Source organism: Pinus tabuliformis, chromosome 4_2 (genome assembly GCF_031772625.1).
Source record: "Pinus tabuliformis cultivar Carrire ecotype Pingquan chromosome 4_2, CPIR1, whole genome shotgun sequence".
Lineage (NCBI taxonomy): Eukaryota > Viridiplantae > Streptophyta > Pinopsida > Pinales > Pinaceae > Pinus > Pinus tabuliformis.
In genome coordinates, this window is record NC_142304.1 from 361944144 (window position 1) to 361961247 (window position 17104).

Sequence of the window (17104 nt, forward strand, 5' to 3'; positions counted from 1 at the left end):
GTATGGATAATTTTTTAAAAATGTTGGTGATTTTCATGCGGATTTTAAAAAACATCAACCTTTTTTAAGCATATTTTTAACACTTCAAATTTTCTTATGTCTTAAGCATGCACATTTTTTTTTAAATGTTGATTATTTAACTATATTTCAAGTTGTCATACTCCTATTATTGTTTTTCATCCTAAGATGTTTGTTTTTTAAGGGTTTTCCAAACTTGTGTTTTTTGTTTTCCTATTATGAAAATTTTAGTTTTTTTTTGCATAGTTAAAAAAAAAAATTACTATTTTGAGGTTATGACTTTTTATATATTTATATATCCTTAATTAATACTTCAATACACATAAACTAATTATCACTAAAAAATAATAATTTTAAACATGATAAAAATGCACATTTTGCATTAGATATAACTTAAAAAAAATATGTATTTGAGGATATTGTCACTAAAAAACACATGTTAAATAAAATATTTTTATGAAAATTTCTAATAAAAATGTTGGAAAAATAGCAAATTATATTAAAAAATTTAATAATTTTATATCCAGAAATGATAACATGTGAAATTTTTTTCCAAAAAAGAATTCAAATAAAATTTTAAGTAAAAATAACCAAAAGAAAATAAATTAAACATAAAATTCAATAAAAAACAATAAATAATAAAAAATGTTAAAATTAAAAAATAAATAAAAAAACATAAAAAAAAAAAAAAAAGATTACATCTAAAAAGAATTAAAAAACATTAAAATAAGAAATTATAAAAAAATTAAAATATGAAATTATAAAAGAATTAAAAAAATAATTTTAAAAATAGAAAAAACACATTATAAAAAATAAACCCATTAAAAAAATAAAAATAGAATAAAATAAAATAAAACATAATTTAATTTAAAAAAAAAAAAAAAAACAACTAATTTTTTTGAAAAAACCATTCAAAAAATTATTATTAATTAAAAAATATATATATTATCCCTAGTCGGCCATGGTTAGAGGGTCGAACCGAGTCTAGCGGAGCAGTGCTTGAGCGTCGCTCCACCGATCATTGGCTAACTGTGAGGGATAATAGTTTATTTAAGAAAAGAAAAAGAAAATCATATTATTTTTTTAACTTTTTTTTCTTTAATTCTTTTAAAATTTAAAATTTTATTTTTATTTTTAGTGTTTTATTATTTTGGTTTTATTTTATTTTTTTAATTTTAATGTTATTTCTTCAATTTTTAATTTTGATTTTTTTAATGCTTTATTATTATTATGAATTTTTTAATAATTTTTTTGTAAGTTTGGAAGGACTATATCTTCATCATCTCCAATATACCATTCCGATTGGAGCGGGGAATTGAACCGATGATTTCACATAAAGAATTATCTTAACAGAGCACCCGATCAACATTTATCCAAGACCCCATGAACTATTTTTTTAATTTATTGTGAATGTTTATATTTATTTATTTTAATGCTTTTGTTTATTTGTTGATTTTTTATTTGGATTAATTATGGAATTTGGTTTTATATATTTGTTTTCTACTGTTTTGATTTTTTGGTATTAATTTTTAATTTATTTTTTCTTAAATTATGTTTTTTTTGGAAATATTTGTTTTATTTTTCATTTATTTTTTTATATATTTTTTTGTTTTGTTATATATATATTATTTTTTTTAAGGTTCTATGAGTAAATTTTGTTTTTTTTTTTTTAATTTTTAATTTATTATTATTATTATTATTATTTTATTTTGTTTATTTTGTTTTGATTTTTTTTTATGTTTATTTTATTTATTTTTTAATTTGTGTGTTTTTTTATATATTTTTTCTATTTGATATTTTTGTCTCTTTTTGTTATGTTTTAATATACAATTTTATTTACTAGTTATTATTTTTTTAATCTTTTTTTTTAGTTTTAATTTTTTTCAATGTTTTAATATTTGTTTTGTTTTGTATTTTGTATATTATTTATTTATTTATTTTTATTTTATTTTTTCTACAAGGTTCACGTCGACCGTTGACTAGCAACCCAACCTCATTATGTGTCAATTTTATAGTTGCTTTTAAAGTTTTTGTTATAATGGATCAAGTCCAACCCACAATGTGTCAATTTCATGGATGATTTTATATGTTTTCATTGTAATGGGTCGAATTCTTCTACACTGTGTGCCAATTTGATTGTTGAATTTAAAATTTTTGTTGCAATGTGTCAAGTTGTCTTAGGCTAAGATTTTATAATAGTTATACTTTTAACATATAAAAAAGAAATTACTCTTGGTTTAATGGCTCTTTCATTTAGGTGTTTATTTTTAATGTTTTTTGTCATATTACTGCTCCATAATGCCATGGTTGAAATATGTTGAAAACTTAAAGTTATCTGTAGTCATGATATTTGATCTTTAATGCTATGGTTGAAAACAATTATAAGTATCTTATCTTTATTATGATGGCTGAAAATTGTTGGAATTTTAAGGTTTTTCAGAGACATGATATTTGATCTTTAATGAAATGTCTGAAAATTGTTGGGATTTTAAGGTTTTTCAAAATCATAATCTTTTATCTTTAACGTCATTACTAAAAAATGTTGAAAATTTACCCAATAAAAAAATGAAGATGGTCAAATGTCAACACTTTTCATTTTTAGGGTGTTTTTTGCACAAAAATATTGCTTTTTACAGCCATTTTTAAAAAATGTTGAAAATTTACCTCGAAAAAAAAATGTTGATGCAACATCAACACTTTTCATTTTTGCATTGTTTTTCATGTCTTTTTTTTGGTTTTTTGGCTAGAGTTCTCGTTTTAAGGAAACAGTGCTCATTTGATTGGAAAATATGTTTATTGTTCCTATAGTAACTACTATTATATTTCTTTTTTCTATTCTTGTTACTTTTTATGTTGAAGTACAAGATATGGATGTAGATACAACATTATTACTTGGGGTTCTTGAAGAATAAATCTAATTGAAACAACCAAAAAGGATTTTTAATGAAGGGAATGAAGGAGTTGGCTTGCAAGTTGAAGAAGTTTTTATATGGCTTAAAAAAATCTCAAAGAATGTGATATCAAAAGTGTGATAATTATATATTGGGACTTAGTTTCTCAAGAAAAAAAGTTGATCACTATGTGCATCCGACAACTAATTGATGTTCATTTTCTTTATGTAGTCTTATATGTTGATGATATCAGTTGCTGATTAAAGGCAACAAGTAAATAATAAAGAATGTCAAAACTAAATTATGTTCTAAATTCCATATGAAAATATTGTTGTTACAAATTTTACTTTGGCATGGCATTTAAAAAAATTAGGAAATAATGAAACTTTTATTGATGTTGAGGAAATATGTTGAGAAAACATTGCATACATTTAATATATAAGAACATAAATCTATCAATGTTTCTATTCTCGTAGGTGTAAAATTATTTGTCAATTAGTGTCCCAAGACACAAGAAGACGTAAGGGGCATGTGCTATATTCCTAGTGCAAATAATGTTGGAAGTTCGTAGCATGTTATGGCCTATACCAACTGGACATTTCCCATGTAGTGGGAGTTTTGAGCAAGTATCTATTCAAACTAAGGAATAAATTTTAGACAACTATAAAGAGGGTCTTAATATATTTTCATGGAACTTTAGATTATCCAATCTACTAACAAGGAATACTTGGACCCTACGAGGAGATATATATGTAAGGATTTCTTAATATAGCTTGGGTCGCCGATATTGATTGCAGACACTTTACAAGTCACTTATGGTTTTAACCTATTTAGTGAAGGAATTAGTTGGATGAGCAGGTTATTGCATTTTTGGCTATAGAAGTGGAGTACATGGTACCCACTCAAGAAGTTTCACGGTTGAAAATATTATGTTCATCTATTGGTTTTGTTTAGAAAGAAATGAGGAAAGTGTAATTTTTCTCGCAAATATCCTTACCATTCTATTAAAAATCATATTGATGTGCAATACCATTTTTTTAGAGACATTGTTGAATACAATAAAGTGTTGTTGGAGAAGGTTGACACCTTAATATTTTTTTAGAATCATTGACAAAGTCTATTAGTACTAAATATTTATTTTTCTATAGAGAATCAATGGACATTGCTACCCTTAATACATAATTATATGAATGTCTTCCCCATAAACCCTTTTTACCAAAGCGTTTAACAAGTGGGAGAGTGTTGGAAATGTGTTTTATCCTTTGCAAGTAGACTTAGTCAAATCCTAGTAGTGTTTTAGCTATTAGCCCTCGACATAACTGGTTTTTAGAGGGGATATGGATCCTGGCCAATGGGTGCTCGATATGAAGGATCAAGGTTAGAGCTACAGAGGAATTTCTTTTTGTCCTGAGAGGAGATACTAAGGACCAATTGGTAGCCTATTTGGAGGTTCAGGGTAGAACCTTGAAATAATTTTCCATGGGAGCTATAGGCTATCATACAACACTATAATTAGTGAGAAAAAATAGTGAATTCCAATCCATTAAGTCTCATTCCTCTTCCATGAATATAGATAAAACTTATATCTTAATAGAGACACACTCAAATTAGATTATGATAGAGGGTACCTAGATTTTAGTGGAGGAGGAATGGTCTCTAATCTTTCCTAACAGTTAAGAAGTTCATTTTTTACAGATTATTGAATAATCTCCATTGCCTAACTCATTCTAATCATTGATGTTACCTCTTCTTAGAAATAATGATGGTGTGCAGAAGAAACTAATTCTATTGCTTGATTACCCACCTAGGGATATACAAATCTTCCTTGACCATTGCCTCTACATATTTATCCTTGTATTTGAATTTTTAAAGTTATCATGCCATTTTATATGGTTTGTTATGAATATTCATGGAGACCCTTAATTGACCATCTCTAACATAGGGCTTCTACTTCCACTTTGTATCATATTCCATACAGAAATTATGCAAGTAAAGAGTCACTTTGTAGGTTTTGGTCTAAATCATTGAATGATAAATATACATGACCAAAATCATTCATATTGGTGATTCTGTAGTAGTTCTAGAAGCTACTAACTCAATCTATAATTTTGTCTATTATTCTTATAAATAAAAAAATTAAACATTTGCAATATGCTTATAATTGAATCCATAAAATACCAAGTTACTCAATTTTAGAATCTACTCTTTGATATTGGCTCATTCATTTAATGCTTATGTAGCCTCATGTTTCTTACCCTAGATTCATTGTGACTTATCCATTATCTCACTATATAAGGAGGTTCATTTATATTTCAAATTCCTAATTGCATGCTCATGATTCTCCATGGATATTGAATATATTAATTATGTATTGTTTTCCATTGACCAGTCTTGCTCACAATAATATGAGATATTGAGTGGAATAATTTTTCCCAGGGTATACAATAACTATTTATTCAATTTTTTATTCTTTGCTGCTCTGGGAGGACTTTAAATCTTCATTAAATTGATGTCTTTCCAATTCTCGGTATTCTGTAGTAGGAAAGAGATTTTTAGTAACTTGATTATCCTTTAATTCTTTTTATTCTATACATGTACAAGGGTCTTCAGTGATTTGATTTTTTCTAACAACATTTTCCACTAAACCCAATTTTGTAGCAAGTTTAAGATGAATCTCTTTAGTGACTGAGACCCTCATAGTCTATTTTTTGTGTTCACTATCCTAAAGAATGGATTCAAATTCATTCCTTTTCTCTAAGGAAGTCTTCATGGCATTTTGAGTAGAATTTATTGTTTATGATTGTTTACTAACAAGTAGTTGATATTTTAACTCATCACTCTCGCTTTTAAACTTGATAACTTTTCCCTTTAGCCTTGCAAACTAAAAGTCCCTTCTTTTGGATGCTTTTAGTCTTTTGATAAATATGTCTTGATTCTCATGCTATCCATAGCATTGAGACCCATGTTATTTTTAATAAAATGGAGGAAATGGTGCTATAAAGAGACATTAATTTGCATGTGCCTATGTAATGTGTTGTTTCCCTAAGTAGTGCTGCATCTGTTCTTTCCATAAAGGAATGCATCAAAATTTATATGTTTTGAAAGGAACAAGCTCAAGCTCTTTGGTGATTAGGTCCATAATATTCTACTATTTATCTCCACTAGCCTAAATAAGGGATCCAAATGCATTTCCTCATTCAACTCTAGGAATTATGCATGCCTTTTTAAGTATAATTTCTTATTTGTGATTGTCTAGTGATGAGTACTTCAACTTTTAACTCCTCATTCTCTATTTTCAACTTTATAAACTCTTCCTTTAACTTTCCAACTTAAACGACATGTGTTTTAGTTTTTTCTGGCTATCTAACAAATGTGGCTCAATTTTGGTGTTATGCTTGACATTTAAAAGCACATTGATTCCAAGAAATTGAGAAAATGACATAATGATATAGCTGTTGATCCATATTTTATTTTGCATTTTCTATTTCCTTAAGTAGTCATGCATCTCTTCTTTCCACAAAGGGCCATGCCAACAATTTTCTTTTGCATTTTCTTCTTCTATAGCCATTTATTCAAGCTCAACTACTTCTACAATGTGAAACATAACTTATATATATTCTTCTTCCTTAGCCATTTCTTTAAATTTGGCTACTTCTACAATGCATATTTCTACTACATAGTTTGAAGGTTCTTCTCACTCCTTAATATTTGTTTATTTTACTTTGATTTTTAAATTCCTTTCTTCTTCTCATTAAATAGTTGACTCCTTTCCTATACTTTCTCCTTATTCCTATCCTTATTCTTCAACAAATGATTCTTCTTATTCTTCAATAATTGATTTCTTTGTTCATAGATACTCAAATCTATGTTCATCTCCCTATACAACAAGTTGATCCCATGTCTTCCTAGTAAATTACAAGGCATCCTTTGCCATCAATTTTATCAGTCCATGTTGGGCCACATTAATTTGGGGGTATCTTGTCATTTTAACTTTTGTGACCATCTTCTATATCCATTTAAATGAAAACAAAGTATATACACTCATTTTCCTTGCCTAACACGTGACATAAGATTAAAATGGTAATTGATAAATTTGAACCTACCCTCACATGTTAAAATTCTTGATATATAAAATGGATTCTCCCGAAATTGCAAAAAGAAAATGTTTGTGCACCTTTTCATGTTTCCTCCATAGATTCAATAGGAGAAAGTGTGTTTGAACTTCCAAAATAATCATACGGTATTTGAGCTATACATTTACCTCTATTTATAACCTTATAACTCAAGAAAGTATCACTTCAAATATTAACTAACAAGGAAGCCTCAAATTGTTACATGATTTCTATCAAAGTCCAAGACAATTCCATGGAAACCTCATCATCTTATCATTTAAGTTTGTGAAAGTAAATTTTCCAACCAATTTTTAGAAAATATATCTAACTTTCATGATTTTACATAAAATAGTTATGTTGGTACATTCCCTTGTAATTGTGGGTCCACCCATGGATTCTACTACATATACTTGTGCTACTATCTCTGCATCTTTACCTTGTGTCATCAGTTCAATATCAGCACACAAATGGTTATGGATGGTGGTTAGAAAAAGTGGTTAATGACACTAACTATTGGTACACACACAACTTGACTACTTGTACCCAACTTTGACATGGCATATGAAGGTGGAAGGAAAATCATGACTAAAGGTGACCATCTAAATCATGATGCTTTTTAAAAATTATCATGTTTATAGTGAGTGAGATATGTGACAATGGCGTATGTGATGGGCTAGCCAACCCAACCTCTTCTTGATTCATAATTAGGCTATTGTATATATTTTTTCCTCCTTAACTATCACACTTTCCCACCTCACGGTAAGGAAAATTTTCCATAGATAAGAAATTGATTGAAAACAAGAGAAGGAAAAGGCAGATAAGGATGTCATAGAAGTACACTTGTAGGGTGAGTGATTTTTATTGTCTTTATAGTTTCTTAGAAATCTATTAAATCATAAGAGGAAAATCCCTGTAGGGATTATAGAAACTAAATAGTGATTGAGTTGTTTCCATGGAATGATGAAATCATGACGTGGCTAGAATTATGTAGATGACGTTTAGAAGAAAAAATAGTGTCTACTTTTTTACCCACAAAGAGAATTATAAAATAAGTCAAACAAATTAGTGCTAGTTCTACAGTGCCCTATGTAGCAAAATGGATTCTACATTACTAGAAAATTATGTGCCGATGCGAAAAGAGGGAATAAAAATACACAAATGTAATAACAATTATTCTATATATATTCCTTATGATACACCTTCTTAAGATGCACAGGAAAAATATAGAGCTCATTATGCACTTTGTTTTTTATATGCACTAGATAGTAGTTTATTATTAAATTATAGAAATATTCACCCAATAAACTCATGATATCATTGCTATTATTTTACTCTAAACATATCTTCTTTATTTTTATTTTTGTAATAATCATTCAGTTTAAATAGGAAAAGAATTCCCTTAATGTTGGTAGTCATGGAGAGTAGTGCACACATTTATGTGCCTTATACATTGGACCTCAAAGAAAAACAAGGGAAATATTTATCTTATTCGGCAGAAGAAGGGGTGGAAGAATAAAGAAAATGCTTTTTATATTCCCGTGCATTAAGCGAAAGACAGAATTTGTAAAGAGTGCTTATCAATATTTTTTAGTTAGGCTTCATTAAGTGGAAGTTAAGGATTGTAAAAAAATGATGGTTCACACTATGGAAAGGTTATAATTCACTTCTTGTAAGGACATTTTTTTTTAAGCTCACTTATAAGTTATTCTTATAACTTCATTAGAAGAAACTTTTACCTTACTATCATGGGATTTACTTAATCTCAACAATCATATTTGTTATGAGATTTACTTAATCTCAACTATCATATTTGACTTAAAGTCTAATCATTGAACGCAAGTGGTGGTTAGTGGGATAGTTTACCTTCTGTTCTTGTGGAGGCATGGTGTGGAGTATAAGTCATGAGGAGTGTGAGAGAATGAAACTTAATGGAAATTTAAACCTTCTATACTCATATACACTATCCTTCTCATGGAAATTTGAATTGACTCATATACTCCTTATTCCTACTATCTATTACATTCTCCTTACCATTAAAACCATATCATTGCATGCCAACAACACCACAGAAGCTCTAGGAAACACATACTTCTTACGTATTTTATTAGGAAAAATATTCTTGACTCCAATATGAAGGTTTAGGATAAGAAAATTTTGGAACACATGGTTGGATTTGTAGAACCACTTGATTAATAAGACAAAATATATTAATTTTCATATAAACAATAACCTCATTGTGTTTCTATTGTTTCTTGAGGACCATAGGTTCTCTATAATGCCTTAGTAGTATTCAGCACTAGGGATATTTTTAGTTGATTGTTGTACATTGGAACTCTACCTTACTTTATTCTCTCAAGGAAACCTATAGTAATTACTGTGATCTATATATGTTATCAGTTGACTCTCTCTTTCTCTCTCTCTCTAAGGATAACCTTGTGAAGAAAACTAATGGATCCTTCACCACGTTTTTGGAAGAAAACTTATAGACCATAAGACTTGAGAAGTGTAGAATAAAAAGAAAAAATATTACTCCATAAATGTCTCAATATAATGGTTGTAGAAAAAATGAATAAGATGCTGATAAAAGAGAAAAGAACCATGATAGGTTGTGGAGTGTTAGCATAAGAATCCTAGATTGAGGCATTGAAGGTATGGCATGTTACTAATAATTCAATCACCTACATAGTGCTAATTGATAAAACATCAGATGAGGCATGAAATGACGAAAAACACTCTCCGTAACATCTCAGATATTTTGGTTGTGATGCTTAGTGCATGTTTTAGGGGAGAACAAGTGTAACCTAGATAATAAAGATGAAGAAGTGTATCTTTACGGTTATAAATATGATGTAAAAGTATACAAAGTTTGGAACCTAGTAATAAAGAAGACCATTTATGGTAATGACATAGTATTTATAGAGGTTAAAATTTTTCACAAATAGGAAGTCCAACCAAGGGAAGAATAACAAGAGACAATCAAGTTTGAATTGAAGAGTGAAGAATACAAATTAATAGAAAAATATGAACAAAAGAGGAAAAACCTAAGACTCCAACCTTGAGAATATTGGTTTGGAAAAGAAGGAAACTAGAAGGGTATACCCCAATTAATTTTCATTTTCTTTTTTTCTTTTTTCTTTTTTAATATTATTCATGATGATCATTTAAATATTGGAGAGGTAGTGGATTCAAAGGATAATAAAACCTAGAAAGCCATGGTTGAAGGTATGGATGCCTTGATAAAAGTAAGGCTTGGTATCTAGTTGAGTTACAACTACAAGAAAACATATTTGTAGAAATAGGTGCTTAAAAAGAATTTGAGTGTAGAGGTGAAAGGGAGAATGACAAAGACTACTTAAAAAAGCAAGATATTCCCAAAGGAGGGAATTGATGTTGGAGAAATTTTTTGTCTTAAAATAGTTTCCAATCAAACATGCACTAAACTGAGTTCCCACTTTTTAGAGGTAGAAAAAAATCATCCAATTTGGAAAATGTTGATTCAGAATACATTTTTTTTATAGTATATTTTTTACTTTGAATTTTCTTATATATTAAGCATTTTTTTTGTTAATGTTAGTGATTTTCAGGACAATTTGAAAAGTGTTGATGCAACATCAACCCCTTTTTTGGGCTTATTTTTTACACTTTAAATTTTTTGATATATTAAGTATGGATAATTTTTTAAAAATGTTGGTGATTTTCATGCGGATTTTAAAAAAAATCAACTTTTTTTAAGCATATTTTTAACACTTCAAATTTTCTTATGTCTTAAGCATGCACATTTTTTTTTAAATGTTGATTATTTAACTATTTTTCAAGTTGTCTTACTCCTATTATTGTTTTTCATCCTAAGATGTTTGTTTTTTAAGGGTTTTCCAAACTTGTGTTTTTTGTTTTCCTATTATGAAAATTTTAGTTTTTTTTTTGCATAGTTAAAAAAAAATTACTATTTTGAGGTTATGACTTTTTATATATTTATATATCCTTAATTAATACTTCAATACACATAAAATAATTATCACTAAAAAATAATAATTTTAAACATGGTAAAAAATACACATTTTGCATTAGATATAACTTAAAAAAATACGTATTTGAGGATATTGTCACTAAAAAACACATGTTAAATAAAAAAAAATTATGAAAATTTCTAATAAAAATGTTGGAAAAATAGCAAATTATATTAAAAATTTAATAATTTTATATCCAGAAATGATAACATTTGAAATTTTTTTCCAAAAAAGAATTCAAATAAAATTTTAAGTAAAAATAACCAAAAGAAAATAAATTAAACATAAAATTCAATAAAAAACAATAAATAATAAAAAAATTTACAATTAAAAAATAAATTAAAAACATAAAAAAAATATTACATCTAAAAAGAATTAAAAAACATTGAAATAAGAAATTATAAAAACCATTAAAATATGAAATTATAAAAGAATTAAAAAAATAATTTTAAAAATAGAAAAAACACATTATAAAAAATAAACCCATTAAAAAAATAAAAATAAAATAAAACATAATTTAATTCAAAAAAAACAACTAATTTTTTTGAAAAAACCATTCAAAAAATTATTATTAATTAAAATATATATATATTATCCCTAGTCGGCCATGGTTAGAGGCCGAACCGAGTCTAGCGGAGCAGTGCTTGAGTGCCGCTCCACCAATCCTTGGCCAACTGTGAGGGATGATAGTTTTTTTAAGAAAAGAAAAAAAAAATCATATTATTTTTTTAACCTTTTTTTCTTTAATTCTTTTAAAATTTAAAATTTTATTTTTATTTTTAGTGTTTTATTATTTTGGTTTTATTTTATTTTTTTATTTTAATGTTATTTATTTTAATTTTTAATTTTGATTTTTTTAATGCTTTATTATTATTATGATTTTTTTAATATTTTTTTTGTAAGTTTGGAATGACTATATCTTCATCATCTCCAATATACCACTCCGATTGGAGTGGGGAATTGAACCGATGATTTCACATAAAGAAGTATCTTAACAGAGCACCCGATCAACGTTTATCCAAGACCCCATGAACTATTTTTTTAATTTATTGTGAATGTTTATATTTATTTATTTTAATGCTTTTGTTTATTTGTTGATTTTTTATTTGTATTAATTATGGAATTTGGTTGCATATATTTTTTTTCTATTGTTTTGATTTTTTGGTATTAATTTTTAATTTATTTTTTCTTAAATTATGTTTTTTTAAGAAATATTTGTTTTATTTTTCATTTATTTTTTATATATTTTTTTGTTTTGTTATATATATATATATATATATATATATATATATATATATATATAATTTTTTTTAGGTTCTATGAGTAAATTTTTTTTTTTTTTATTTTTTAATTTTTATTATTATTATTTTTTTTATTTGTTTATTTTTTTTTTATGTTTATTTTATTTATTTTCTAATTTGTGTGTTTTTTTATATATTTTTTCTCTCTGATTTTTTTTTGTCTCTTTTTGTTATGTTTTAATATATAATTTTATTTACTAGTTATTATTTTTTTAATCTTTTTTTTAGTTTTAATTTTTTTCAATGTTTTAATATTTGTTTTGTTTTGTATTTTGTATATTATTTATTTATTTATTTTTATTTTATTTTTTCTACAGGGTTCACGTCGACCACTGACTAGCAACCCAACCTCATTATGTGTCAATTTTATAGTTGCTTTTAAAGTTTTTGTTATAATGGATCAAGTCCACCCCACAATTTGTCAATTTCATGGATGATTTTGTATGTTTTCATTGTAATGGGTCGAATTCTTCTACACTGTGTGCCAATTTGATTGTTGAATTTAAAATTTTTGTTGCAATGTGTCAAGTTGTCTTAGGCTAAGATTTTATAATAGTTATACTTTTAACATATAAAAAAGAAATTACTCTTGGTTTAATGGCTCTTTCATTTAGGTGTTTATTTTTAATGTTTTTTGTCATATAACTGCTCCATAATGCCATGGTTGAAATATGTTGAAAACTTAAAGTTATCTGTAGTCATGATATTTGATTTTTAATGCTATGGTTGAAAACAATTATAAGTATTTTATCTTTATTATGATGGCTGAAAATTGTTGGAATTTTAAGGTTTTTCAGAGACATGATATTTGATCTTTAATGTAATGTCTGAAAATTGTTGGAATTTTAAGGTTTTTCCAAATCATAATCTTTTATCTTTAACGTCATTACTAAAAAATGTTGAAAATTTACCCAATAAAAAAATGAAGATGGTCAAATGTCAACACTTTTCATTTTCAGGGTGTTTTTTGCCCAAAAATGTTTCTTTTTACAGCCATTTTTAAAAAATGTTGAAAATTTAACTCGAAAAAAAAATGTTGATGCAACATCAACACTTTTCATTTTTGCGTTGTTTTTTCATGTCTTTTTTTTTGGTTTTTTGGCTAGAGTTCTCGTTTTAAGGAAACAGTTCTCATTTGATTGGAAAATATGTTTATTGTTCCTATAGTAACTACTATTTTATTTCTTTTTTCTATTCTTGTTACTTTTTATGTTGAAGTACAAGATATGGATGTAGATACAACATTATTACTTGGGGTTCTTGAAGAATAAATCTAATTGAAACAACCAAAAAGGATTTGTAATGAAGGGAATGAAGGAGTTGGTTTGCAAGTTGAATAAGTTTTCATATGGCTTAAAAAAACCTCAAAGAATGTGATATCAAAAGTGTGATAATTATATATTGGGACTTAGTTTCTCAAGAAAAAAGTTGATCACTATGTGCATTCCACAACTAATTGATGATCATTTTCTTTATGTAGTATTATATGTTGATGATATCAGTTGCTGATTAAAGGCAACAAGTAAATAATAAAGAATGTCAAAACTAAATTATGTTCTAAATTCCATATGAAAATATTGTTGTTACAAATTTTACTTTGGCATGGCATTTAAAAAAATTAGGAAATAATGAAACTTTTATTGATGTTGAGGAAATATGTTGAGAAAACATTGCATACATTTAATATATAAGAACATAAATCTATCAATGTTTCTATTCTCGTAGGTGTAAAATTATTTGTCAATTAGTGTCCCAAGACACAAGAAGACGTAAGGGGCATGTGCTATATTCCTAGTGCAAATAATGTTGGAAGTTCGTAGCATGTTATGGCCTATACCAACTGGACATTTCCCATGTAGTGGGAGTTTTGAGCAAGTATCTATTCAAACTAAGGAATAAATTTTAGACAACTATAAAGAGGGTCTTAATATATTTTCATTGAACTTTAGATTATCCAATCTACTAACAAGGAATACTTGGACCCTACGAGGAGATATATATGTAAGGATTTCTTAATATAGCTTGGGTCGACGATATTGATTTTAGACACTTTACAAGTCACTTATGTTTTTAACCTATTTAGTGAAGGAATTAGTTGGATGAGCAGGTTATTGCATTTTTGGCTATAGACGTGGAGTACATGGTACCCACTCAAGAAGTTTCATGGTTGAAAATATTATGTTCATCTATTGGTTTTGTTTAGAAGGAAATGAGGAAAGTGTAATTTTTCTCGCAAATATCCTTACCATTCTATTAAAAATCATATTGATGTGCAATACCATTTTTTTAGAGACATTGTTGAATACAATAAAGTGTTGTTGGAGAAGGTTGACACCTTAATATTTTTTTAGACTCATTGTTAAAGTCTATTAGTACTAAATATTTATTTTTCTATAGAGAATCAATGGACATTGCTACCCTTAATACATAATTATATGAATGTCTTCCCCATAAAACCTTTTTACCAAAGCGTTTAACAAGTGGGAGAGTGTTGGAAATGTGTTTTATCCTTTGCAAGTAGACTTAGTCAAATCCTAGTAGTGTTTTAGCTATTAGCCCTCGACATAACTGGTTTTTAGAGGGGATATGGATCCTGGCCAATGGGTGCTCCATATGAAGGATCAAGGTTAGAGCTACAAAGGAATTTCTTTTTGTCCTGAGAGGAGATACTAAGGACCAATTGGTAGCCTATTTGGAGGTTCATGGTAGAACCTTGAAATAATTTTCCATGGGAGCTATAGGCTATCATACAACGCTATAATTAGTGAGAAAAAATAGTGAATTCCAATCCATTAAGTCTCATTCCTCTTCCATGAATATAGATAAAACTTATATCTTAATAGAGACACACTCAAATTAGATTATGATAGAGGGTACCTAGATTTTAGTGGAGGAGGAATGGTCTCTAATCTTTCCTAACAGTTAAGAAGTTCATTTTTTTACAGATTATTGAATAATCTCCATTGCCTAACTCATTCTAATCATTGATGTTACCTCTTCTTAGAAATAATGATGGTGTGCAGAAGAAACTAATTCTATTGCTTGATTACCCACCTAGGGATATACAAATCTTCCTTGACCATTGCCTCTACATATTTATCCTTGTATTTGGACTTTTAAAGTTATCATGCCATTTTATATGGTTTGTTATGAATATTCATGGAGACCCTTAATTGACCATCTCTAACATAGGGCTTCTACTTCCACTTTGTATCATATTCCATAAAGAAATTATGCAAGTAAAGAGTCACTTTGTAGGTTTTGGTCTAAATCACTGAATGATAAATATACATGACCAAAATCATTCATATTGGTGATTCTGTAGTAGTTCTAGAAGCTACTAACTCAATCTATAATTTTGTCTATTATTCTTATAAATAAAACAATTAAACATTTGCAATATGCTTATAATTGAATCCATAAAATACCAAGTTACTCAATTTTAGAATCTACTCTTTGATATTGGCTCATTCATTTAATGCTTATGTAGCCTCACATTTCTTACCCTAGATTCATTGTGACTTATCCATTATCTCACTATATAAGGAGGTTCATTTATATTTCAAATTCCTAATTGCATGCTCATGATTCTCCATGGATATTGAATATATTAATTATGTATTGTTTTCCATTGACCAGTCTTGCTCACAATAATATGAGATATTGAGTGGAATAATTTCTCCTAGGGTATACACTAACTATTTATTCAATTTTTTATTCTTTGTTGCTATGGGAGGACTTTAAATCTTCATTAAATTGATGTCTTTCCAGTTCTCGGTATTCTGTAGTAGGAAAGAGATTTTTAGTAACTTGATTATCCTTTAATTCTTTTTATTCTATACATGTACAAGGGTGTTCAGTGATTTGATTTTTTCTAACAACATTTTCCACTAAACCCAAGTTTGTAGCAAGTTTAAGATGAATCTCTTTAGAGACTGAGACCCTCATAGTCTATTTTTTGTGTTCACTATCCTAAAGAATGGATTCAAATTCATTCCTTTTCTCTAAGGAAGTCTTCATGGCATTTTGAGTAGAATTTATTGTTTATGATTGTTTACTAACAAGTAGTTGATATTTTAACTCATCACTCTCGCTTTTAAACTTGATAACTTTTCCCTTCAGCCTTGCAAACTAAAAGTCCCTTCTTTTGGATGCTTTTAGACTTTTGATAATTATGTCTTGATTCTCATGCTATCCATAGCATTGAGACCCATGTTATTTTTAAAAAAATGGAGGAAATGGTGCCATAAAGAGACATTAATTTGCATGTGCCTATGTAATGTGTTGTTTCCCTAAGTAGTGCTGCATCTGTTCTTTCCATAAAGGAATGCATCAAAATTTATATGTTGTGAAAGGAACAAGCTCAAGCTCTTTGGTGATTGGGTCCATAATATTCTACTATTTATCTCCACTAGCCTACATAAGGGATCCAAATGCATTTCCTCATTCAAATCTAGGAATTATGCATGCCTTTTTAAGTATAATTTCTTATTTGTGATTGTCTAGTGATGAGTACTTCAACTTTTAACTCCTCATTCTCTATTTTCAACTTTATAAACTCTTCCTTTAACTTTCCAACTTAAACGACATGTATTTTAGTTTTTTCTGGCTATCTAACAAATGTGGCTCAATTTTGGTGTTATGCTTGGCATTTAAAAGCACATTGATTCCAAGGAATTGAGAAAATGACACAATGATATAATTGTTGATCCATATTTTATTTTGCATTTTCTATTTCCTTAAGTAGTCATGCATCTCTTCTTTCCACAAAGGGC